At 45.7% G+C, this 24,247-nt stretch overlaps 1 protein-coding gene across 1 annotated transcript in view; it reads left to right on the forward strand.

Moving 5' to 3' along the window:
* Positions 1–3,514: 3,514 nt before the first annotated feature.
* PPARGC1A (PPARG coactivator 1 alpha) overlaps positions 3,515–24,247 on the forward strand; it is an 883,428-nt gene continuing 862,695 nt past the window's right edge. The window contains exons 1-2 of the mRNA XM_007523877.3: positions 3,515–3,733; positions 4,060–4,149. The gene's annotated coding sequence lies outside the window, so the exon portion shown is untranslated. The remainder of the gene's footprint in view (positions 3,734–4,059; positions 4,150–24,247) is intronic.

Consider the following 24,247-nt stretch of genomic DNA (forward strand, 5'->3'; position numbering starts at 1 on the left):
CACTCTCAAAGCTTACCTCTGCAGGTGTGGACTGGGGCTCAGTCTTGGGTCCTTGCACATTGTAACGTGTGTGTTCAACCAGATTTGTCACCACCTGCCTTGGTTATCTTTTTTATTTTCATTTTACATTTTTTATTTTTACTGGAGCATTGTTCCACTCTGATTTATGGTGGGACTGGAGATAGAACCTGGGAACTCAGAGCCTCAGGCATGAAAGTCATTTGTGTAACCATTGTGCTGCCTTCCAGCCAGCAAATAAATCATCTTTTAGCTGAGTCACCTTGGAGGTTATATGGCATATCTGAGCTTCTTTCCATATCTATGAAATGGGGATAGAACGCTGTTGCCCCCCCCCCAGGACTACCAGGAAGGATAAATCTACTCATCCAACACACAGGAAAGGGATTATCAAAGACACAAGTGACCTCCACTGGCATTGGAAGTGACGCCTAAGGTGGAATTAAGTAAGGAAGAGGTTACCTTAAGAAAAGAGTGCTAATCTTGCTGAATATGTATGAAAAGTATTTTGTGGGAGCTGGACGGTAGCGCAGCAGGTTAAGCACACACAGTGAAAAACGCAAGGGCCAGCTAAGGATCCTGGTTCAAGCCCCAGGATCCCTACCTGAAGGGGGTCGCTTGGTGGAGCAGGTCTGCAGGTGTCTATCTTTCTCTCCCCCTCTCTGTCTACCCCTCCTCTCTCAATTTCTCTCTGTTCTATCCAACAACAATAGCAGCTATGACAATAATAACTATAACAAGTGCAACAACAACAGCAACAAAATGGGAAAAATGGCCTCCAGGAGCAGTGGATTCCTCGTGCAGGCACCGAGCCCAGTGATAACCCTGGAGGCAAAACAAAACAAAACAAACAAACAAACAAAAAAGCAAAACAAATAAATGAAATAAACAAACAAAAAAGAAAAGTCCTTTGTGGGTTGGGGAGACAGCATAATGGTTATGCCTGAGGCTTTTGTATTCAAAAGTTCAGTTCCGAAGCACCATCATAAACCAGAGCTGAGCAGTGCTCTGGTAAAGAAAAATAAATAAAGATTTTGCAAACTAACTTTATATATTTACTCTGCATCATTATTTTCAACGGACCCTATTGAGGCAGGAATTTTAAGAAATGCTAAGCCTTAGGCCTAATTTTATATTTTCCAGTTTCTTTACATTTGATATGTATGGGGAGGGGCTGCATGGGGCTTAGCATGGGGACAGTATGAAGAATGTGTCTGTCCCCCCATCTCAGAGTCTAGAGACACAGGAAACAAAGGAGAAATGGTGGAGAAGCCCCTTTATTCAGTGTTGGTGACATCAGTACTAATTTTGATAGTGAATAGAACTTCTGTGGTCTACTACCTCTTAAAAACTATTGTATTTTTGAAACCCGTTCAGTCAGCATTATTGGAGTCTGAAGTTAGTACATACATTCCATCTTTCTGTTTTTTCTGATTTTTTTTAAAAGAAAAAAAATCCTTTCCCCCTCTTTGATTAAAATTTATAGTGGCCAGAGTGATTAGGGACCATTGATTTGAAATGCAATTTTTCATGAACTCAGAAAAGAGGATAGTGACCTATTTTTTTTCAAAAGATAATTTGACATGTCTTTGAAAACTAAGTCCCTCCTAAAAAAAAAAAAAAAAGAAGAAGAAGAAGAAGAAGAAGAAGACAGGCTTTTAGCCAGAAACCTAACATGGTTTTGGTCTTTGATTGTCTACTAGGAGCAGTGCTATTTGCAAGAAATAGAAGCTGTCTTTCTAGAGAGATCCTTTCCAAGGGCTTTATTTCCCTTCTGAAATGAGGAGCCTATGCCTGTGACATCACTAGGTTGCTGTGGAAATGTTTATTTCACAGAGGATTTCGACCTCAAGTGGGGAATTTACAAGAGGAAGTGTGAACTCTTGGAAAGACACAATTGGTCTACATAAAAATGGGCCGCATTTGGAAAAAAGGATCTAGAAAGAAAACAATATAAACGGCCTATAACAGGTTGCTCTGAGTTTTCCTGGGAGGATTCAAATCCTTGTAAGAGCATCTCACACAGATATGCCGGTTTTTATTTTAATGTTACTTACTATAAATATCTCTATAAAGAGCTAGTAGAGAAAGGAGAGTTAGGAGGAGCAGGTAAGAAATGGCTTTTATTTTATTTTGCAGAAACAAAAACTTTCAGGTCTTCAGTCACTAAGACTGAGAGAAAGGTATGGTGCCCAACACCACCGGGTGTGTGTGGGGGGATTATACCTGTTTACGTTTTTTTTTTTTTTTTTTGTTTTTTTTACCATACATTAGCTGTAAGAGAATAGCTCCGATAACAGAACTGTGACTCAAGGGGCCTTGAGTTTTAGAGCAGAGACGACACATCTTTTCCTTTTTCTTCTCTTTCTTTCTTTCTTTCTTTCTCTCTCTCTCTCTCTTCCTTCCTTCCTTCCTTCCTTCCTTTCTTTCTTTCTTTCTTTCTTTCTTTCTTTCTTTCTTTCTTTCTTTCTTTCTTTCTTTCTTTCTTTCTTTCTTTCTTTCCTCGTTCTAAACTGTTAAACCAACAGAATGCCAAGCCAGAGCCTTTCTTCCTGCTGGGGCAGTATTGCCCCCCAAATCCACTTTCCAGTTGTCTCTCAGCCTAGCCTAGTTTGATGTAGCATTGACTTAACTACAGCAACCGGCGGGAGGAAGTGGGTTTGCCTTTGGGATGGGAGGAAGGCGGCCACGGGTGTGTGTGTGTGTGTCCCCGCGTGTGCGCGCTCGGGGGACCAGGAGGAGCAGAGAGAGAGAGAGAGAGAGAGAGAGAGAGAGAGAGAGAGAGAGAGAGATAGAAATCCAGACCTAGCAAGTGTGTGAAATCAACGTCCCCGTGTCCCTGTGGCTGGCACAGTGGTTGCGGGCTGGTGGTGGTGGTCTCTGCGCCGGAAAGCAATTTTAGGAATTAAAAAAATTTTTTTTTAATGTATATTTTCAAAAGAGGGCGAGTGGAAGGAAGAAGGCTCTCTCTCTCGCTCGCTTTCGCTCTGTCTCGGGGAGGGTGCAGGGCAGAGGGGGCCCCTGTGCGTCCCCGCCCGCCCGCATCTCCCTCCCTCTCTCTCCCTCTCCCTCTCCCTCTCCCTCTCCCTCTCCCTCTCCCTCTCCCTCTCCCTCTCCCTCTCTCTCCCTCTCTCTCTCCACTCGGCCGCCTCGGGGCGCCCCGGGCCCAGCTCACCGCCCACCTGCCCGGGCAGCCGCCGCGCCCCCTGTCGGCCCCCGGGCGCGCAGAGCGGGGAGAAGGGGTGGTGGGAGCACAGTGGCGGAGGTCTGGCGGCGCGGGCTGATTTAGTGGCCGGGGCTGTAGTACAGGCTGTCCCCGGCAGCCGGCGGAGTCAGCGCGCCCACGTGACGGCCCCAGCTCTCCCGTGAGCTCCCCAAACAGACGCACCCCCGGCCCCACGCGCGCGCGCGCGCCCACACACACACACACACACACCCGCGCCCACACACACACGCTCACACACACACACACGCACGCACACACACGCACGCACCCCGGCGCGCACACGCTCGCTCTGCCTCTGCGCCCTCCATCCCGGCTCGCTCCTTCCCTCGCCCTCCCGCTCCCCCTGCGGTCCCCGGCTCTGCGCGCACACAGCGCACACACGCACACGCGCGCACACACACACACGCGCGCACACACGCAGCCGGCACAGGCGGCGGCGGCGGCGACGGCGGCGGCGGCGGCTGCCCAAGTCAGGACGAACCTCTCTAGGTACCGTCTCGAGCAGGCGGCGGCGGCGGCGGCGGCCCCGGCATCACTCCTCGCCCGGAGAGGGAGCACCGCCGAGAGTTTGCATCCCCTCGGCCGTTCCCTCCTCCACACACCCCCCCCACCCCATCTTCTGCCTTGACTGGCGAGAGCTTTCCTTCTCCGCTTATTGGTTTCATTTGATTTTTTTTGGAAAAAAAATTTGGAGGGGGAAGGGTGGGTTGCTTTTGTGTGATTGCGTGTGGATTTTTATTATTTTATTTTATTTTATTTTATTTTATTTTATTTCTCCCTCCTCCTCCTCCTCTCCTCATTTTATTTGCATCCAGAGCATGGCGGGCTGCGGGCTGTCGGAAGAGGCCGTCTTCTCTTCCTTCTTTTACAACTACGGCTCCTCCTGGGAAACCCCTTCCAGCCAGGTAAGCGGTGCCCGGGGTCGGGCGGCGTCGCGCCCCCCGCAGCGCGCTCACTTGGCACTCGGCGGGGAGGCAGAGGCTGGGGTGTGGGGGGGTGGTTGGGGGACACTGGGGGGGGGCAAGTGAGTCGCACTGTTTGGGTCAGTGCCAAGCACCGACAGGAGATGCCCCCCTACTCAACAGCAGCTCTCCAGCGTCTGTCGCGTCCCTTCCGAATCCAGTCTGCCATCGACACCCCTCCCCAGCCCACCTCTCCCCAACGCCCCCCCAACCCCCCCAGTTCAGCGGGAGCCCGAGAAAGAGGCTGGTGCCAGCACGTTACCCCGAACAACTCCAGGCACGAGCGGGGAACTCAAGCGCAACCGCGCCCCTGTGCGCCCGGCACCTGCCCGCCCTCCAGTTGCGCCCAGGGGCTGCGGAGCCGCTGCCCCCTCGAGACGTGCTGCCCCCCCAATCCCCAGCCCACTTCCCCCCGGAGCCCCGAACCACCTCTCTCTGCCTAAAATGGCTGCAATCCCAAGTGGAGGCGTCCTCGGACCCCGCGGGGGTGTGTGCCGGGGGGGGGGTGCAGAATGGGGGTTCGGCGCCCAGTGACCCCGTGCCTCCCGGGGCGCGCACTGACCCCCTCCAAACATACACTTAACTTTGATGACTGTGCAATGCAGTCCGGCTGCACCGAGCCCCCGACGTTCTCCGCCGCCAGCCTCTAGGTGTGCACGTCGGCGGCGGTGGGCGTGGGGAGGGGGTCCAGGGGGGTACACCCCAGAAAAGGGGGGTCGTGGAAAGAGCTGGGTGTTAGCGGGCCACGGGCACCTGGAGAGACAGGCGTGTGCTCAGGGTCGGGGAGGGGGGTGCAAAAGCTATTCCGGGAGCCCGGGCGAGAGAGCGGGCGAGGAAAAATGCCTTTTAATTAAATAACTCTTGTATCTGCTGCCCCCACCGCTGGTTTGGTGAAAGTCTATAGGCATCTGTCATTTCCAACTACATGGGGAAGTGGAGCCAGAGTGGAGGGAGGTGTGTGTGTGTGTGTGTGTGTGTGTGTGTGTGTGTGTGTGTGTGTTGGGGAAAGTTGGGGTCCCGGAGGTGAAGGAGCAGTAGGAAAGGCAGCGGCCTCACGGGGCGCGCGCGCGGGGGCTGGGGAACTCGGGTCTGGGCGGAGTGCACGGGGTCGGCGGGGCCGCGGTGTGTGTGTGGGGGGGGGGGGCAGAGCTGGGTCCCTCCCGCCCTCCCGCCGGGGTCTCGGGCCGCCCGGCTCCTCCAGTCGCGCTCGCCGGCTCTGGCGCGCTCCCTCCCGGACCCGGAGCGCAGCGCGCTCCTGCTAGCTCCAGGCGAGGAAGAGCGGAAAAAGCAACACCTCCTCTCCCCCTCTCCCCCCACCCATTAAAAAAGCCAAACAGTCTTCCTGGGTGCTCCGCCGCCCCCGCTACCCCCACCCCCTTAGTTTCCAAGAAACTGACATCGTCGGGCTTGGAGTTGCGGGGCGAGAACCTCCCGGCTCCGGCGTGGGCTCCCCAGCAAGCGCCGCGGCCACTCGGGTGAAAAACGGAGCCGGGAGCGGAACCCCGGAGCCGGCGAGGTTGAGCGGCCGCGGCAGCAGCGATTGGCGGCGGCCGCGAGCTCTGGCCACATCGCCTGGGTTGGGGCGCCTGGGTCGCCCGGGGAGCGCGCGGGCCTTGGGTGGGCGCAGAGCTCTGGGGGCGGAAGTGGAGCTTCGTGGGGGGAAAAGGGGAGACCCCGCTGGGAGTGGAAACTTGCGGGAGCTGCTGGGGGCTGTGGAGTTGGGGGTGGGGTGTGTGTGTGTGTGTGTGTGTTTGTGTGTCTAGATTGTCAGTCCTAGGACCACCACTTCTCTCACCCCTCTCCTCCAGCGACCCACGCCTCCCTGCATCTGCTCCAGATTGCGGGGAGGGGGGCAGGATCACCCCGCTCGGCCAACTCGGGCTCTGGGCTCTCCATGAGCGGCGAATGCGCGCGCGTTAGAGAAAGGGAGAGAGAGAGAGAGAGAGAGAGAGAGAGAGAGAGAGAGAGAGGGGAAGAAGAAAAAAGAGAGGGGGAGAGAGAGAGAGAAGGAGGAGAAAGAGGGAGAGAGAGAGAGAGAGAGAGAGAGACTGAGTGTGTATGTGTGTGTGTGGCGTGACTGTGGATGACTCAGAACCAACCCCAGCTCGCCTTTGAGCACCAAGACGGCTAGGAAAGGCTTCAGCCACGCACTCGGCACCCCACACCAGTAGGGCCGGGCCACGGGATTCCTTGGCAGTTCCGCGGCCCCCAGCCCTGGAGTCGGTTGCGTTTTGGAGAAGTTTCCCAGGCGTGTGCCTCCAGTCCCCGGCCCGGGGCTGAGACTGGGGCTGGGGGCTCGGGCAGTGTTCCAACCTCCCAATGCTGCGAGGCCACATCCTGAAAAAGAAGATGGGAAACGAATCGTTAGGAGCCCTTAGGAAGCCCCGGGCTGTAAGACAGGCTGCCACGTGCAGAGTCCTTGGACACCCCGCCAAGGTGGGCGTGAGGGACTGGGGTGCGAGGCAGGGTTGAAATAAAGCCAGAGGGGAGTAATGGAATAGGGGTGAGGGTGGCATGCAAAAGAACACGACTCTCCCTCCGTAAAGTTCGTGCAACTTGATTTGGAAGAAAGAAAAAAAAAAAACATCCCCTCCACTGCCCCCGGTGATCTTCCAAGGCCAGATCATGCTTCTAGAAAGGGAGACTCGTGTTGCTAAGAAAATCAGAAAGAATTTCTGCCGGAGCAGCTGGTGCTGCTTGGTGGATGATGATTAGCTCTCAGGCTGCGCTGGTGGCAGGCGCCTCGCCTCGGTGCAGCGGGCTCGCTCCGAGTGAGGGGGGATAGGAAGCTCGTGTGCCATATTGATTCCTCCTTCCAGCGGTGCGAGGTGAACTTTAAGATAAAGTACAGAAACAATTGAGCGATGGGCATCATTAGAAGAGGGTGCCCTCAGTAGCCTCCAGGCTTTGCTCTCAGGTGGTCAGTTAAGCCAGGCAGGCGTGGCAGCTTCCAGTGTTACCATACCATCATTCTTTTTTTTTGGGGGGGGGGATGGGGATGGTGGTGGTGGTGGTGGTTGGGGGTGAAGAATGTCAATACAGAAGGACCTAGGCACCCAGCTGAGCTTCTGTTTGCATTTTCAGCGATTGACCCTGCCTCCCCCCCCCCCCCAATCACATAGAAGCAACACTTTCTATCTCATCCTGACTAGGGCAGGGCTGCTCACATATATAATATTTATATTTTGGGGGGATAGGGTGGGGTTAGGGGGTGCTGGAACCAAATTTGCAAGAGTTAGACTTATTCATGATTTTTTTTTGTTGTTGTTACCTGAAAGGCTGCCAAAAAGGCAGACAGATCCTCCCTTCCCTAAAAATAGCAAATGCTCTTCAAATGTAATTTGTTTACTCTACCTCAATTAAAAATAAAACCTTCTTCCCAGTGTTACAAAGTGCTTATGAAGGTAAGGGTTGACTGTACTGAAAAAAAAATCAAGCTTTTTATTTCTAGATCAATATGATGTGCTCTCAACATCTAATACCATGTAAAAGGAGCCTTTTTACAACATCAATAGCAGGCAGACATATCTGCCTAAGGAACTCTTTTTCCTGGAATCACAAGGCATTTTGATTACTTTCATTTTCACAAGGAACATGATTATGACACCTCTGGTTATAAACAAGCAAGTGAAAAAAATAATGAAGATGGGGGTTCTTTATATATAGATCTGGGAATTTGGAGCAACTGGGACATTTAATCATGACTGAACACAAAAACACCACCCCCACCAAAAACAAACAAACACACAACAATCCAGCTGTGAATCTTTGTGGAGTGGGAAGGTTTGAGTTAAACCAAGACATTTTATTATTCAGACTGGGGTGGAAGGGGAGTGAGAGATTGGGGTGAATTTTTTTGTTGTTTTTACTTTTTACTTTTTTTTTTTTTGGGAGAGAGCCCAATGTGTATTTAAGCCACAACTGCATCTGTTACCATGTAGAAACTGGGAAATTCCATTTTCTTGAGTAGACCGTGTTATAGATGTTTTTGTGCCCACTTGCCAAATGTGCAAAACATACCGTGGTGAGAGTTGGGGTGGTGTGTGTGTGTGTGTGTGTGTGTGTGTGTAAGCATCTGCTTAGGTGGAATTTATTTCTTCAATTAGAATGCAAACCCCAATTAGCGTGTGCATGTGAAATGTCTCTGATTTGGCTCTGCAAGCCCAACAAGAGACCATTCTTTAATTTACAGTTTCACGCCTAAGGATGGCAGTAGTGTTAGCTTCCGAAAGCCAGCGTTAGCTTTTTTTGGATGCCTTACATTTTAACCTGCGAGTCTCTCCCTTAGTTGTTTCATCTTCCTGTCTCCACCCTGAAGGTGATGGAGGGGTGGCCAGTACTGCTTGCAGTGTGGACCTGGGTCACCTTTCTCCCCTTGTCACTGGGTAAGCCCCCGAACTTGAAATGGGCCAGGTCTGTATGATATTGAATCAATCCATTGCAAGTGAAAAATGGAGCCAATTAGCTGCCTGGCTGGCTGTCCAGGAGGCCAGACATCTGATTTTATTCAACTGATGAACCTGTGCTTTAGGTTACTGGAGATTTAACCTGAGTTTGTGAAAAAGATGTCACCACCAGGAGAGCCTGGGCTTTACACTTTTGCTTCTCTCCCTCACCACTCCGTCACCTTTTCCAGCCGAAACATAAAATGGCATCCTTACTAAAGACACACACTATCTGCTCAGAATAGGCCATGGCTGTCGAGAATCCAGACCTGGACTTTTGTCAGCCAACTTCTGCAGTTCCTTGTGTTTATGCTACCTTTTTAAGCAGGATGGAAGTTTCAGTGCAGTACCATTAATGGATGTGGGTGAGTTTTTGAAGCTTGTGCTGATGGCTTCTTTTCTTTTCTAATTATCATTCTTTTTCTTTTTTCTTTTCTTTTCTTTCTTTCTTTTTTTTTTTTTTTGCCTTGACACCACTTCTATGAATATGGATGATAAAAAGCAGGAATAGGCTCACTGAGGAAACTCTCTTAGTCAGTTCTTTAAAGACTCTGAGAACTACTTTCCATTCCCCCCTCCCCCCCCTATTTTTTCTGGGTATTTCATAATTCCTGAAGTAGTCACAATGTTTGGATATGCATCATGGAGCCAAGACTTGGGGATGTCCCCAGTCAAAAAAGTTGTTTGTCATTATTTTTTCCTAAAGATTTATTTATTCATTAATTACCAAGAAAAGGAGAGTCAGAGCATCACACCAGCACATGACATGCTGGAGATTGAACTTGGGACCTCATGCTTGAGAGTCTAGCATTGTACCGAAGTAACCATGCCCTGGGCTGCAAAAGCCAGTATCTTAAAGTTCAAACAGTAGGACTGAGTTTCCACACATTTTAAACATTTTTCTTTTTTGAAAATTTTTATTACCATGAGAGACAATAGAGAGATATTGAGAGAACAGAGCACTGCTGTGCACTGACCCACCTCTGGGATCCTCTGGGATCCTCTGGGATCTCAGCTAGGAAAGGACCTCTGGCATGGGAATCTGGTATGCTGTTTCTGTCATATCTCCCTGGCGCTCGTGCATTTTAGCATTTTTATTTTCCTGGACATGTATGTATAAACTGCAAAATAGTTTTTCGGTGCAATTCTGTACTTCTAGCTGAAATGAATTGTAAAAATGTACCTCTACACAGACCTCATCCTGCTTCAGTTGTCTTCAACATTGAGGTTTTCCTACAGATACAGAAAAATGAGAGAGAGAGACTAGTGATAACGTGGGTTTGTGGTGGGGCTTTCAGTAAGCCTAGCTCCCTTATGTCATCAGCTTGAAAGTCAGTCCTTCCTTCCTTCATTCTTTCCTTCCTTCCTTCCTTCCTTCCTTCCTTTTTCCTTTTGGTAAAGTTCTCTCAACCTCAAAATTGGGAACCAAAGAACAGTGACAAAAGCCACCATTTATTAATGCTGTTTCAAGCCCTTTGTTTGTATTCGAGTCATCTAATCTTCATGACTACATAGGAGGTTCCGGCATTATTGTTCCCGTTTTATGGATGAGGGCGATAAAGTCACAGAGCATTTAATTCCTTGACTAAGATGCCAGTGCTGGTTAGAGACTAACTGGAGAATCCTGCAGGCAGCCTTGTCTCAGAGGCCACAGCACCGGCTTCTTTTGTACTGTCCTTCCACTCCTGCACCGTATGAAGACATTCCGCGGTCACGAGTGTGTCTCTAGCAAGTACGGTTATTTGTTCAATTAGTTTCATGAAATAGCAAGATCACCTTTGTTTTCCCATTTCTCTTTGGTCATTTATTTTATTTTATTTTTTTAATTATCTTTATTGGCTAGAGACATCCAGGAATCAAGAGGGAAGGGGGAGACAGAGAGGGAGAGAGACAGAGACACTTGTAGCTCTGCTTCACCACTTGCAAAGCTTTCTGCCTGCGGGTGAGGGCCAGGGGCTCAAACCCGAGCCCTTGGCACTGTAATGTGTGTGTGCGCTCAACCAGGTATGCCACCACTTGGCCTCGTCTCTGGTTACTTATATACCTGATAAAATTATCTTTGGTAAATGAGATCTTCTGTTTTGACAAATGAGCCAAAACTACCTGATGCCTTATTTTTCTTGGTAATAGGTTATATGTTTATGATTTGAATAACAGATCCGGCTTGAAAGACAGACTGGGTTTTCAGATTGCCAACTTCCCCGATCAAATGATTTAAGATTTCATAAAAGGCCCAAGTCAAACACATGTGAATACTCGCAAGAGAACACTGTACAGAAGTGATTTGTTTCATTTGAAGGGCCCAGGAAGTGGTGCAGTGAGTAGAGCACTGAACTTGGAGGCATGGGGTCCCAAGTTTGATCCCCAGCATCTCAAGTACCAGAGTGATGCTCTGGCTCCCTCTCCCCCCAGTCTATTTTGTGTTAATAAATAAATGAAATATCAATTAAAATAAATTTCATTTTTAAGACACATGCTAAAATATATATGTGGGGCTGGGGAGACTTCATAATGGTTATACAAATGCCTTTCATGTTCTAGGCTCTGAATTCTGAGGTTCAGTCCCCCAGCAACACCATAAGCCAGAGCTGAGAACTGCTCTGGTCCTCTGTCTCTTTAAAATGAAAGTAAATAAATCTCTAAAGAATACATGCCAGTCAGTGCAAGTGCTGTCTCAGCCCACTCCACTGCTTTTCTTTTGCTACCTTGCCATGCACACTTTTGATCTAGTGTCAAATCACTGCAAGCATAAACTGTGCAGCATCTTCTTTGTAGTAGTTTGTTTTAAGTTCCGACATTTAATAAAAACAACTTAGAATAATCAAAAAAAAAAAAAAAAAAGAATACATACACTGGGGGCCGGGCGATGGTGCACTGGGTTAAGCGCACATATCACCATGCACAAGGACCTGGGTTCAAGCCCCTGTTCCCCACTTGCAGGAGGACTGCTTCAAGAACAGTGAAGCAGGACTGCAACTGTCTGTCTGTCCCTCCTCTCCATCTCCCCCTCCACTCTCAGTTTCTCCGTTCTGTCAAATAAAAATAGAAAAGAAAGAAAAAAAAAAAGGAAAAAGATGGCCGCCAGGAGCCCTGGATTCATAGTGCAGGCACTGAGCCTCGGAGATAGTCCTGCTGGCAAAAACAAACAAACAAACAAACAAACAAAACCATAAAAGAACCACAGACAAAAACACAAGCATACATACATACACTGAAGATAGATATCAATCATGGAGTGATACTTATGATTAATTACTCAGATGCCAACTTCCCCGATCAAATAATTAAGATTTCATAAAAGGCCCAAGCCAAACATATGTGAATACTCGCAAGAGAACACTGTACAGGAGTGTTTGTTTCATTTGAAGGGCCCAGGAAGTGGTGCAGTGAGTAGAGCACTGAACTTGGAGGCATGGGGTCCCAAGTTTGATCCCCAGCATCTCAAGTACCAGAGTGATGCTCTGGCTCAGATGTACCAACAACCCAATCTTATGTATCATATCTGTTTAATTAATCATTCAGATGCCTCAAAATCTTAATGAGTTTCTCTGTCCTATCATATTTGATCAGGTCTTGATGCATCAGAATGATTAAAGTAGTAACAATGTTTCACATTGGTAACATGTTGTTACAAGTCTCTTTTCTATTTTAGTGCATCAATTTACTCTCATTTTTTAAAATTATCTTTATTTATTGGATAGAGACCACCAGAAATTGAGAGGGAAGGGGGAAATAGAAAGGGAGAAAGACAGAGAGACACCTGCAGCACTACTTCACCACTTGTGAAGCTTTACCCCTGCAGATGGGGATCGGAGGCTCGAACCCAGGTACCTGCACATTGTAACATGTGTATTCAGCTGGATGTGCCACCACCCGGCCCCTAGTCACTCTCATTTTTAAAAAAATTATTTATTTATTCCCTTTTGTTGCCCTTATTGCTTTATTGTTGTAGTTATTATTGTTGTCGTTGTTGTTGGATAAGACAGAGAGAAATGGAGAGAGGAGGGGAAGACAGAGGAGGAGAGAGAGACAGACACCTGCAGACCTGCTTCACCGCCTGTGAAGCGACTCCCCTGCAGGTGGGGAGACGGGGGCTCGAACCCAGGTCCTTGTGCATTGTAACGTGCACTCAGCCAGGTGTGCCACCACCCGGCCCCTAATCACTCTCATTTAAAAAAAATATTTTTATTTATTTATTGATACATAAATATGGTTAGAGACAGTAAAAAATCGAGAGGGAAGGGAAGGATAGAGAGAGTGAGGGAGAGACACCTGCAGCACTGCTTCACCACTTGTGAAGCTATCCCCCTGCACATAGGGACTGGGGACTCGAACCTGTATCCTTGTGCATTGTAACATGTGCGCTCAACCAGGTACGCCACCACCCAGTGCTGTCACTCTCATTTTATAAGTAAGCCTGCACCCCTTTGGGTTTGCGTTCTCTGCAGCTGCGTTTGTGCTTTAGTTTGAAATTTATCCTTCTCAGCACTAGTGTGTTATGACTGGTATATCACGCACCTAACATTCATGTTCCTCGTGAACGAATGCTTCTCAGTGTTACATCCCTCGTATTGTGCTCTTCCAGAATCTAGTTTGGAGAAGGGGAGGGAAAACACAGAATGTCAGTAGTTACAGCCAGACAGTCTGTATAAAGAGGGCACTGAATTTCTGCCTGGTTATACAGTCCTGTGGCCCAGGTGGAAATATAAAAGTGCAGGGCTGGCATTGGAATGAGAATGGGGTCACCTTCCCTTTGTAGTGATCATCAAGGAAGCAGAACTTCCTTCCAGAGAGACCATAGGAAATCAATGATCACACTTTGCCAGCGGAGAGGTGACTGTGGACAGCAGACAGCATTAAATAAAAGGGCAGCAGAAAAGTGATTTACTCTCGGAGGCAGTGTGACTATTTGGTTCCTTAAAATAATTCACTTTTTTTTTTTTTGCTAGAGTGATGACACTTAAATAGTTCTTTCCTTTGGATGGTGTGTGTGTATGTGTGTGTGTGTCTGTGTGTGTGTGTGTCTGAGTGTGTGTGTGTCTGTGTGTGTGTGTCTGTGTGTGTGTGTGTGTGTGTGTGTGTGGCTGTCTGTCTTTAAGGAAGTCTAACATGCCATTAGGTGGTTTTACTCTTTCCCTCAAAAGTAGTTATTTAAGGGAAACAGGGAGTCTGCAGTGTGATCCCAGCCTTCCCACTCCCCCCATATTTTTGTTCATAAGAAGTCATAGGGTTTATTACAATTTACTGGGTTTCTATTTGTTTCATGTATTTTAAAAATATTTTATTTATTTTAGTGTAATGAGAGAGATTCAGAGAGAAAAACCCGAGCACCACTCAGCTCTGGCTCCATGGTGGTGCTGGGGATTGAACCAAGGATGTTGGAGCCTCAGGTATAAAAGTCTTTTGCAAAACCATTACACTGTCTCCCCATCCCTGTTTCATGTATGTTGTGATACAGAAGGGAAGCTGACCATGCAGGAAGGCTCACTTTTTAAAAAAAAATTCTTTATTGGGGAATTAATGTTTTATATTCGACAGTAAATACAATAGTTTGTACATGCATAACATTTCTCAGTTTTCCATATAACAATACAACCCCCCTAGGTCCTCTGTCATCAGGAAGGCTCACCTTGATCAGAACTAGTGCAGAGGGGACTTGCAAAGGTGGGGGCCGGTGGGCCTTGCCCTGTTGCGGAGAGGGAAACGTCAGTGTGGCTGCTTAGAGGAAGCGGGGAAAGCAGGTGTGGCTCTCATATGCCTGCCCTCTTCAGCATGTACCTCCAGTTGCTTTGTGAGCACATCTGGGAGCTTTGAGATACAGAGCCCCCGGGGAATAGCGAAGAGGCCAAGTGAACCACTGCCTTGTATTTGGGGAGGAGACAAAACATTCACACCAGTCTTGGCTGGAAAGGTATCAGCAAGTATGTTAGTTGTGTAACAACAAAGCAAAACAAGCCAAAAAAGACACAAAGAAAAGGGAAGAGAACTCAAACCCAACCACCTCTACTACATTGTGCTCCAATTCATTATTTCCAGTAGCAGTTTAGTCCCTAATGTTAACAATGAATGATTATGATTCTGTAGTTTCGTTTACAGCATAAATTAGCATTTTGTTTTCTGTTACAGCTTTTGAATGAGGAATTATAATGTATAATTTGCTGAAAATAGATGTTATCATCTCTTAGGATGAGCACAACCACATAAACTTGAACAAATGATAAAAATGGAATCAATTACATTTCAAATGGAAGTAGTTTACAAACCTCCAAATACAAAGTGGCAATAGTAGCCGGTTATTGTAACAAATAATTAGTTTTTTCTTTTTAAACAACGTTTATTGAATTCCGTTGACAATTTGGTAATTGTTCACAGTCGACTGTAACCCTCCCTCTTCCAAAATGAACTGTGGCGTGGAGTGACTGCATTTTATAAACTGTACTTTTCCTCATCATTTAGTGCTGCAACACTAAATGTACAGTTATTTGCATATACAGCCCTTTCTGAGTGATAGGAATGCATCGAATTGAGTAAAATGATGTCACTAAGCCTGGTTGTCGGCTTAAATCAGGCATCCAAGAGCTCATGACCGAACAGGTTTTTGGGTTCTAAAGAAAGAACAGAAGCAAATAGTCAAAGTGGATGTGTGTGAGTATAGGTTGAAGGGGAGGGGAGTAACGTAAATGATTTCTCAGATAGGCAAAACTGAGCCTTTCTTTGGGAAGAATGACTTTCTCTTTGCTACTCCCTTCCCTCTCCTTCCTGTGGCTCTTTCTGCCTGATTATATTTACCTGGTTCTATCTACCTTTGTTCTATCTCAGCACAAAGGTAGATTTGTTCTTTCCCTACAACTCAGGAAACTCCTTGAGGGAAGGAGTCAGAACTTTGGGAATCCTTGTTATATTTCGCCGATAATTAGACATCAGATATGGTTGAGAGTTCAAAAAATAACTTTGCTTTTTTTTTTTTTTCCTGAAGAAGTTTGTTTGTTATTTAACTTTTTTTTTTTTATTTAAGATTTATTTCTTTGTTTATGGGAGAGAGAACCAGAGCATCACGCTGGCACATGAGTTGCCTGGGATCAAACTTGGGCCCTCTTGCCTCGGAGTCCAGAAGTTTATCCACTGTGCTACCTTCTGAACTGCAGAAAACAACTTAAAAATTTATTTATTTATTCCCTTTTGTTGCCCTTGTTGTTTTATTGTTGTAGTTATTATTGATGCCATCGTTGTTGGATAGGACAGACAGAAATGGAGAGAGGAGAGGAAGACAGAAAGGGGGAGAGAAAGATAGACACCTGCAGACCTGCTTCACTGCCTGTGAAGCGACTCCCCTGCAGGTGGGGAGCCGGGGGCTCGAACCAGGATCTTTACACAAGTCCTTGTGCTTTGCGCCACCTGCGCTTAACCCGCTGCACTACCTTCCAACTCACAGAAAACAACTTTTGTACCATCACAAGTTTCTGCTTATTACCCTGAGTTCCACCTTTTAGGATAGTGAGAATGATTCTACAATGTCAGTTTTGAAAATGAGAGTTTGACTTAGAGAATAAATGAATCCTGCCTTCATTTCTGAATTCCCAGGAATGAATGTGATTGGATTACCATAGGCTCTTGAGTCTTCTTAATTTTTAAAATGAAAAATTATGAAGCATATACTTAAATGAGTAAGTTCAGAAAGGATAAAGGAGGAGAAGTGGGAACCTGAGGGTTTTTAATTTTATTTTTTCAGTAACTGCTACATGCTGAGTGGATCGTTCATTTTTGATTATTTCTGAAAGATTAATCTATTTCTTTAAAGTTAATATGCAAAGAAATATGTTCAACTTCCCTTTATTTTTAGATCCCACAGTTTAGTCTGAAACAAATCAGTGGTGCATTATAAACACACAAGAAGATACCTAATGACAGGAATCAGGCTAAACAGATGCTAAAAAAGATGCTTCGTGTGAAGTCAAGGGAGTTACAGGAGGGAATTGGAAAAAAAGAATCTCTGAAGTTAGAGGGCTTGTGAGGTAAACACAGCACCGACTTTTCACCCATCAAGCATGTGTGTGTGTGTGTGTGTGTGTGTGTGTGTGTGTGTGTGTGTGTGTATGTGCTGTTCTGAGCAGAAGGGACTCCATTTGCTCCTCTAAGAAAGTAGGTCAGATGGCATCTATCCCCTAGGATAGTTGTAAGGATTCAGTGAGAACTTGGACCTGGAAAGATCTTTGTTATTGATTCACAGAGGGACCGAGTCAAGGTCTTATCAATCAGTCCTCAAATCCTTACAGAGTATATGGAGATTGGGCGGTGGGAATTGTGTGGAGTTGTACCCCTCCTACCCTATGGTTTTGTTAATTAATCCTTTCTTAAATAAAAAAAAATAATAAAAAAAAAATCCTTACAGAGTTCCGACTAACCCGACAGCCAAGCAGAGTTGCCTGGCCCATAGTAGATGCTCAGTAAACTGTAGAGTCGATACTAAGAGAATCTATGTATTGAACTCTTACTATAACATCCCAGAAATCAGAACTCATAAAGTGCTTTATATGGATTAGTTATCAAAAGAACCCTGTGAGGTGGATACTATTGTTAGCACTATATGACACCTATTATAAGTGAGAGAAAAGGCACAGAGAGGTGAAGAGACTTAACCAAGATCACACAGCTAGGAAGTGTGTTTGTGTGTGTGTGTGTTTCCATTTGTTTCTCTTGTGCCTGGCTTCCAAATTGTGTATTAGGCGCCATACTGAACTGCTCAGATAAATCACCCAGTAGAAGAGAATTGAGGAGCATTCACCTTGTGCCTTCAACTTGGGCGTGTGGCCTCAGTGCAGGTCCCCTTCTCTGGCACATGCTTTTCTGCCTTCTTTACCTTCCTCCTCCTCCTTCTCCTCCTCCTCTTTGACCTGCTTTTCTTTTCTTTTTTAAAAAATATTTATTTATTTATTTATTCCCTTTTGTTGTCCTTGTTGTTTCTTTTTATTGTTATAGTTACTATAGTTGTCGTCGTTGTTAGATAGGACAGAGAGAAATGGAGAGAGGAGGGGAAGACAGAGAGGGGGAGAGAAAGACAGACACCTGCAGACCTGCTTCACTGCCTGTGAAATGACTCCCCTGCAGGTGGGGAGCCGGGGGCTCAAACCTGGATCCTTATGCCAGTCCTTGCGCTTTGCCACCTGCGCTTAACCTGCTACACTACTGCCCGACTCCCTTTTTTTCTCTTAAACCCCATGCTTTGGGCCTTGAGGACGTGGGAGGATTTGGTCAGGCAAGGAGGACAGGGCTGGGGAGAGTTGGAGAGCACAGCAGAATTTTTGAGTAGTGTAAAGGGATTTATTTTTTTGCTTTTGTTTAATTTTCACAGACTACCTAAATGGACTTCTCCCTGTCCTCAAAGAGCTTTAACTTAGCAGGAGAAACAAGTCACACGGTATATAGGAAGAAGATATTTCATCCTTTTATATATCTCTGTTTTCCATATAGACACAGATCATTCTATCCTGCTCTTCTTCCTCTAAAATTTTATCAGTGACTAATTTTATTTATTTGTTTGTTTATTTATTTTTACTGGAGGTCAGTTCAGTTCTGGCTATGGTGATACTGGGAATTGAACCTGGGATATTTAGTGCCTCAGACATGAAAATCTTTTTTGCATAACTATTATGCTCTCTCCCTAGCCGTTCCTCCTTTCCCTTTTCTTTTTCCCTGCCCTTATTTTATTTATTTTGTAAGATTTCTTTATATATGGGGGGGGGAGCCCAGTGTTGGCACACCTGGTTGGGCACACATGTTACAGTGCACAAGGACCCAGGTTTGAGCTTCTGGTCCCCTCTTGCAAGGGGAAAGCTTCATGAGTGGAGAAGCAGGGCTGCAGGTGTCTCTCTGTCTTTCTCCCTCTTTGTCACCCCCTTCCCTCTCAATTTCTGGCTGTCTTTACCCAATAAATACATAAAGAAAATAAAAAAATTAAAAAAAGATTTCTTTATATATTAATGTGAAGGGAGGGAGAGAAAGAACAGAGCACTGCTTAGGCATGTGTGATGCTGAATTCGGGACCGCATACTTCTAACTCCGACGACACCTTACCCACTGCATCACCTCCCAGATGGCTCTTCTGCCTTCTTAACATCCCTTCCTTCCTCCTCCTCTTCCCCCTCCTCTTCTTCTTTTGCCTCCAGGGTTATTGCTGGGGCTCGGTGCCTGCACCATGAATTCACTGCTCCTGGAGACCATTTTTTCCCCTTTTGTTGCCCTTTTTTTTAAAAATCATTGTTGCGGTTATTATTATTGTTGTTGTTATTGCTGTCATTAGATAGGACAGAGAGAAATGGAGAGAGAGGCAGGGAAGACAGAGAGGGGAAGAGAAAGACAGACACCTACAGACCTGCTTCACCGCCTGTGAAGTGATTCCCCTGCAGGTGGGGAGCCGGGGCTCGAAGTGGGATCCTTAACACAGGTCCTTGTGTTTCTTACTGTTGTTAAAATTCGGAAGGCTCTAGCTGGGTGGGTTGGCTTCACGGGCGGGTAACAGAGACGCGGAGACAACGGCTGGGCAGGGAAGCTGTATTTCTTTATTCAGGAACAATGATTCATAAACTAAACCAAACTAATCACCAAACAGAACTCTGCTGTCTCTTTGCGGCGGCGCAAGCACTCTCTCTCACTCTGGAACTCAGGAACTCTGCAACTCTTCAACTCTCCAACTGTGGAACTCTCTCTCTAACTCCCCCTTACTCTGGAACTCAGGAACTCTGGCGGGGTTCCTTCCCGGCGGGGCCAAGCAGGCCCGCGAAACTAACTGGACTGATCCAATTCTCTTGGTGGGGGAGAACTACCAATGTAAAGCATACAACATCTTACTACCTGTGCTTAACCTGCTGTGCTACCACCTGACTCTCCCCCCTTCTTTTCTCTTAACCCATGTGAAGCACCAAGAAAGAAAAAAAATAACAGCATGTATGTAGATAAAACAGAGGAGAAGTCAGGTCTGCCCTATACTTCGGACACTGACAAGTAGACTTCCCAGGAAAGATGTAACATCTTCCTTGGCATTGTTTCTTTCCCCAGCAGTGGCCCCTCACCCTCTCTCTTATTTGGCAAAGGGAAGAAGCTAGTTGGGATCATGTGAGTTGGGAAGGTTGCTTTGCTGTCCTGGTCTCGCCAAATAATAAAGCTTTCAAGTCTCGTGGAAAGTTAAGAACTTTGGATCCTTTCAGATCCACTTTGCTAACAATGTCAAGAGAACAGCTTAATTAGCAAATCAAACGTAAAGTTTTATTTTGGATTTCCTTGCACTTAAATAGATGACTGAACTTTCTCTGGGTTAAAATTAGTTCCCAAGCTCGAGCCTGAAGTGGCATCTGAAGTTGGGAACACACTGAGGCTGATGCTGCAGTGTTCACAAAAATCCTTCTTTCTTCATATGATGTTTGAACTCAAAGGGTTATGCATCTTTGCGGAAAGAGCCAAAAAAAAAAAAAAAAGAAAGAAAGAAAAAAGTTGTGAAAGGGAAAAGGAGGGAGTCGGGTGGTAGCACAGTGGATTAAGCCCTGGTGGCGCAAAGTGCAAGGATCGGCAGAAGGATCCCGGTTCGAGCCCCTGGCTCCCCACTTGCAGGGGAGTCACTTCACAGGTGGTGAAGCAGGTCTGCAGGTGTCTGTCTTTCTCTCCCCCTCTCTGTCTTCCCCTCCTCTCTCCATTTCTCTCTGTCCTGTCCAACAATGAATGATATCAACAACAACAATAATAACTACAACAATAAAACAACAAGGGCAACAAAAGGGAATAAATAAATAAATATTTTAAAAAATTGTGAAAGGGAATAGAGTCATCTTTATGATGCTTATCAAAGACTTGTCATTTTAGGAAGTGGGACTCCATTGCTAATTGACTACCCCCTAACCCTGCTAGTAACAGTTTCATTAGGACGAATTTAAAAGTACTTTCCCAGATTAAATTGATGTTAATAAATTGCTAACAAAATAGGTGATTCCCTGTGCTTATGTATATTAAAACAAATATTGGCTCACTTGTCCTAGACTTTGGCCATAGTCATTCTTTTCCTGCAGGAGTGTAATCAAGGATGATGATGTTTCGGGGGAGTGTTTATAAACTGAAGTGTCCTCTTCATCATTAGTTACATTCTTGTGTGTTTAAAACACACTGCTGATTTGTTTCCCAACTTTTCCAACATAGAAGAGCTTGCCTCCTGAAAAAAAAAAAATCCTACCGGGCTGGTGTTGGGGTGCCTCTTCCTGGGTGCGTGCTCTCTGGGTTGGAGAGACCGTGACCGGAGCCAGTCAGGGCTTCTACTCACTCAGCTACTCAAGGGAGATAACTCAGGAACCAAACATGTGGCGCAAGGCAATGCAATATCTTTATTGATCAGAGAGCCAAGGCTTTTTAAAAAGGCAGACCTGGAAGTGGCAAGTCAGAAATGGCTAGGAAAGGGGCGGAGAAAGGCAAAAGGTGGCTGGAAAGGTAGGACCTTCCTTAGCAACTATTGTGAGGGTTTTAATTTAAGATTAATACTACCCTGTAGGCAGGGAGGGTCTTGAGGGTAGAAAGAAGATAGATCAAAGGAATGGAATGGGTGGGGATCTTTCAGGCAAAACAATGATTATGTAGATAGGCCATAGTATCAGGAATGCAGGGTAGAGCAGGGGGAGCTGGCTTAATGCTTCCTGAGGTTCCTCACAATTTCCTGACAAATCCATTTGTGTATTGCAATAGCTTTGAATATAGACATAGAAATAAAATAAATGGGGGGCCAGGCAGTGGTGTACCAGGTTAAGTGCACATGGTGCAAAGTGCCAGAACCATCGTAAGGATCCCAATTTGAACCCCTGGCTCCCTACCTGCAGGGGGGTCACTTTGCAAGTGGTGAAGCAGGTTTGCAAGGTGTCTGTCTTTCTCTGCTCTCAGTTTCTCCCTGTCCTATCCAACAACGACAGCAATAACAATAATAACAAGGGCAACAAAAAAGGGAAAAATAGCCTCCAGGAGCAGTGTGTTTGTAGTGTGGGCACCGAGCCCCAGTAATAACCCTGGAGGCAAAAAAGAAAAAAAAAGAAAAGAAATGTTAAATAAACATACATTAGCTTCACTGAGGCAGTTATTTTTAAAATGCTTGTTTACAGTGATATTAAGCACTTGCATTCTGGGGCTTTTCTCCAGGAACAATAACTGAATCCATATTAAATCTCCTCGCTCCTCTGTAACTGATTCTGTCAAGTGACCTCTCAAAGCATCCCAAATAAGCATCGACTGAGGTCATTTCAGGCTAATAAGTCTTCCCCAAGCATTACTTAGTTGTTTAAATTAAGCAATTAGAGAATGTCCTGTAATATTTGAACCTGCAAATATATTTGAATATTCCTCTTTTCTGGTGATTGGGTAAAATGCCTCATCTTACATTTGGGCATATGCATCATTGAAGAAAACTTGATAAATTTAGTAAGCAAATCTTGAATCCTAGTTGTTGCTATTAGATCTTTGTGTGTGTGTGTGTGTGTGTGTGATGTATAAAGTAACCATTTTTCTTAATTGAGTTATAATTTATTTATTTATTTATTGGATAGAGATAGCCAGAAGTCATGAGGAAGCGGGAAACAAGAGAGGGAAAGAGACAGAGAGACACCTGCAGCACTGCTTCACCACTTGCAAAGCTTTCCCACTGCAGGTGGGGACCAAGGGCTCAAACCTGGGACCTTGAGCTTTGCAACATGTGCTTTCAACCAGGTATGCCACCACCTGGCCCCAAGTTAAAATTTTTAATTTGAGTTATAGTTTTTAAAATGTTATTTGCACCATTCACAGTAGAGTACAGGGTGTGAAATAGGTGCTAACCAAAAAATTTTATTCATCATCTGAATAGAGAAAACATATGGGGGCCTGGGTGGTAGTGCACTAGGTTAAGCACACATAGTATGAAGTGGAAGGTTCCCAGTTCAAGCCCCAGCTCCCCACCTGCAGGGGGGGGTCACTTCACAACCAGTGAAGGAGGTCTGCAGGTGTCTTTCTTTTTCTCTCCCTCTTTTTTAAAAAAAATATTTATTTATTTATTCCCTTTTGTTGCCCTTGTAGTTTTATTGCTATAGTTACTATTGTTGTTGTTATTGATGTCATCATTGTTGGATAGGACAGAGAGAAATGGAGAGAGGAAGGGAAGACAGAGGGGGGAGAGAAAGACAGACACCTGCAGACCTGCTTCACCACCTGTGAAGCGATTCCCCTGCAGGTGGGGAGTCGGGGAACCAGGATCCTTATGCTGGTCCTTGTGCTTAACCCACTGCACTACCACCCAACTCTCTCTCTCTCTCCCTCTTTATCTCCCCTCCCCTCTCAATTTCTCTCTATCCTATCCAGTAAGTGGGAAAAAAATGGCCCCTAGGAGCAGTGGATTTGTGTGTGCAGGCCCTGAGCCCCTTCGATAACCCTGGAGGCAGAGAGAGAGAGATAGAGGGAAAACATTTGTCTTATTTTGGGAATTTAGAAGTACCAACCCCAGATTCTAAAAGGGTCAGGACACAGAAAGACAGAAATGTTCCTTTCTAAAAGAACATTTATTAAAACGGAGCATCCCCCTCAAAATTAGGATGACTACATCTCTTGTTCTCAATCCTCAAGGAGAGGGAATACTTTCTCCCTATAATTTCCCTACTTATTTAAAACACATATTTAGACTTCATTTTCTAGGGCACTTTCTTTTTTGGTATTGTATGCCTAGAAAATGAGAAAAATGTATTATTTCCTTCTGCTACAGATGTGACACATACTTTGTTTTGGATATTTTTTCTTAGAAAAGGCAAAAAAAAAAAAAAAAAAAGAGGGTAAATGTCAAAGCCATATATATCCTGAATACCTACAGGTAATATTTTCATGGATATCCTTCCAGTCTTTGTCCATTTTGTATTTCAACTGGTATTACATGTAAGTAGTTCATAACCTGATTTTAGCCCAATAAGATATAGCCAATCTGCTATGCAATATTTCATTCTTTATCCCTTTTCATGACTCTGTAGTATTCCACAGTATGCTTGTAGAACCATTGATTTAACTATTTAACCATCCTTCTAAATGCTGGTTTCTAAGGTAGTCACCAGTTATGGCGGAACCTGGGACACAGGGATGATCATCTCTTTTTTCAGGATAAAGCCCCTGTAAGTAAAACTGCTGAATTAAAGGGCATAAAGCTTTTTCAGATGTTTGTGGTGATTTTCTTGTAGGAAAGATGGACAGACTTACCTTCCCAGGAGCTGCATGTCAGGGGAGCAGGGGAGGCAGTTATAGAATAAATCCACATATTACAGTATATTCTGTGTCCATCTGAGAGCTTCAAAGTCAGCCTTTTTAATGACCAAATCAGTCAAGAGGTCATACTCACAACAATGGTGACCTTCTTTCATCTTTATAGTTTTTTGCAGATTCTTTGCGCTGCTAGAACAAAAATGTGGGTCAGATGACCCAAGCAAAGAATTTAATGGTGGTTATCAGATGAGTGGTATCCCCCCCCCCCCCCCACACACACCTTTCTCTGGATGTAACTCTGGAAATATCTACCAGCTTATGTTCTGTTGAAGTCTCCAGAGAGAAAAGTCTTTCTTGTTCCA

The sequence above is a fragment of the Erinaceus europaeus genome, chromosome 3 (genome assembly GCF_950295315.1).
Source record: "Erinaceus europaeus chromosome 3, mEriEur2.1, whole genome shotgun sequence".
NCBI classification, from domain to species: Eukaryota; Metazoa; Chordata; class Mammalia; order Eulipotyphla; family Erinaceidae; genus Erinaceus; species Erinaceus europaeus.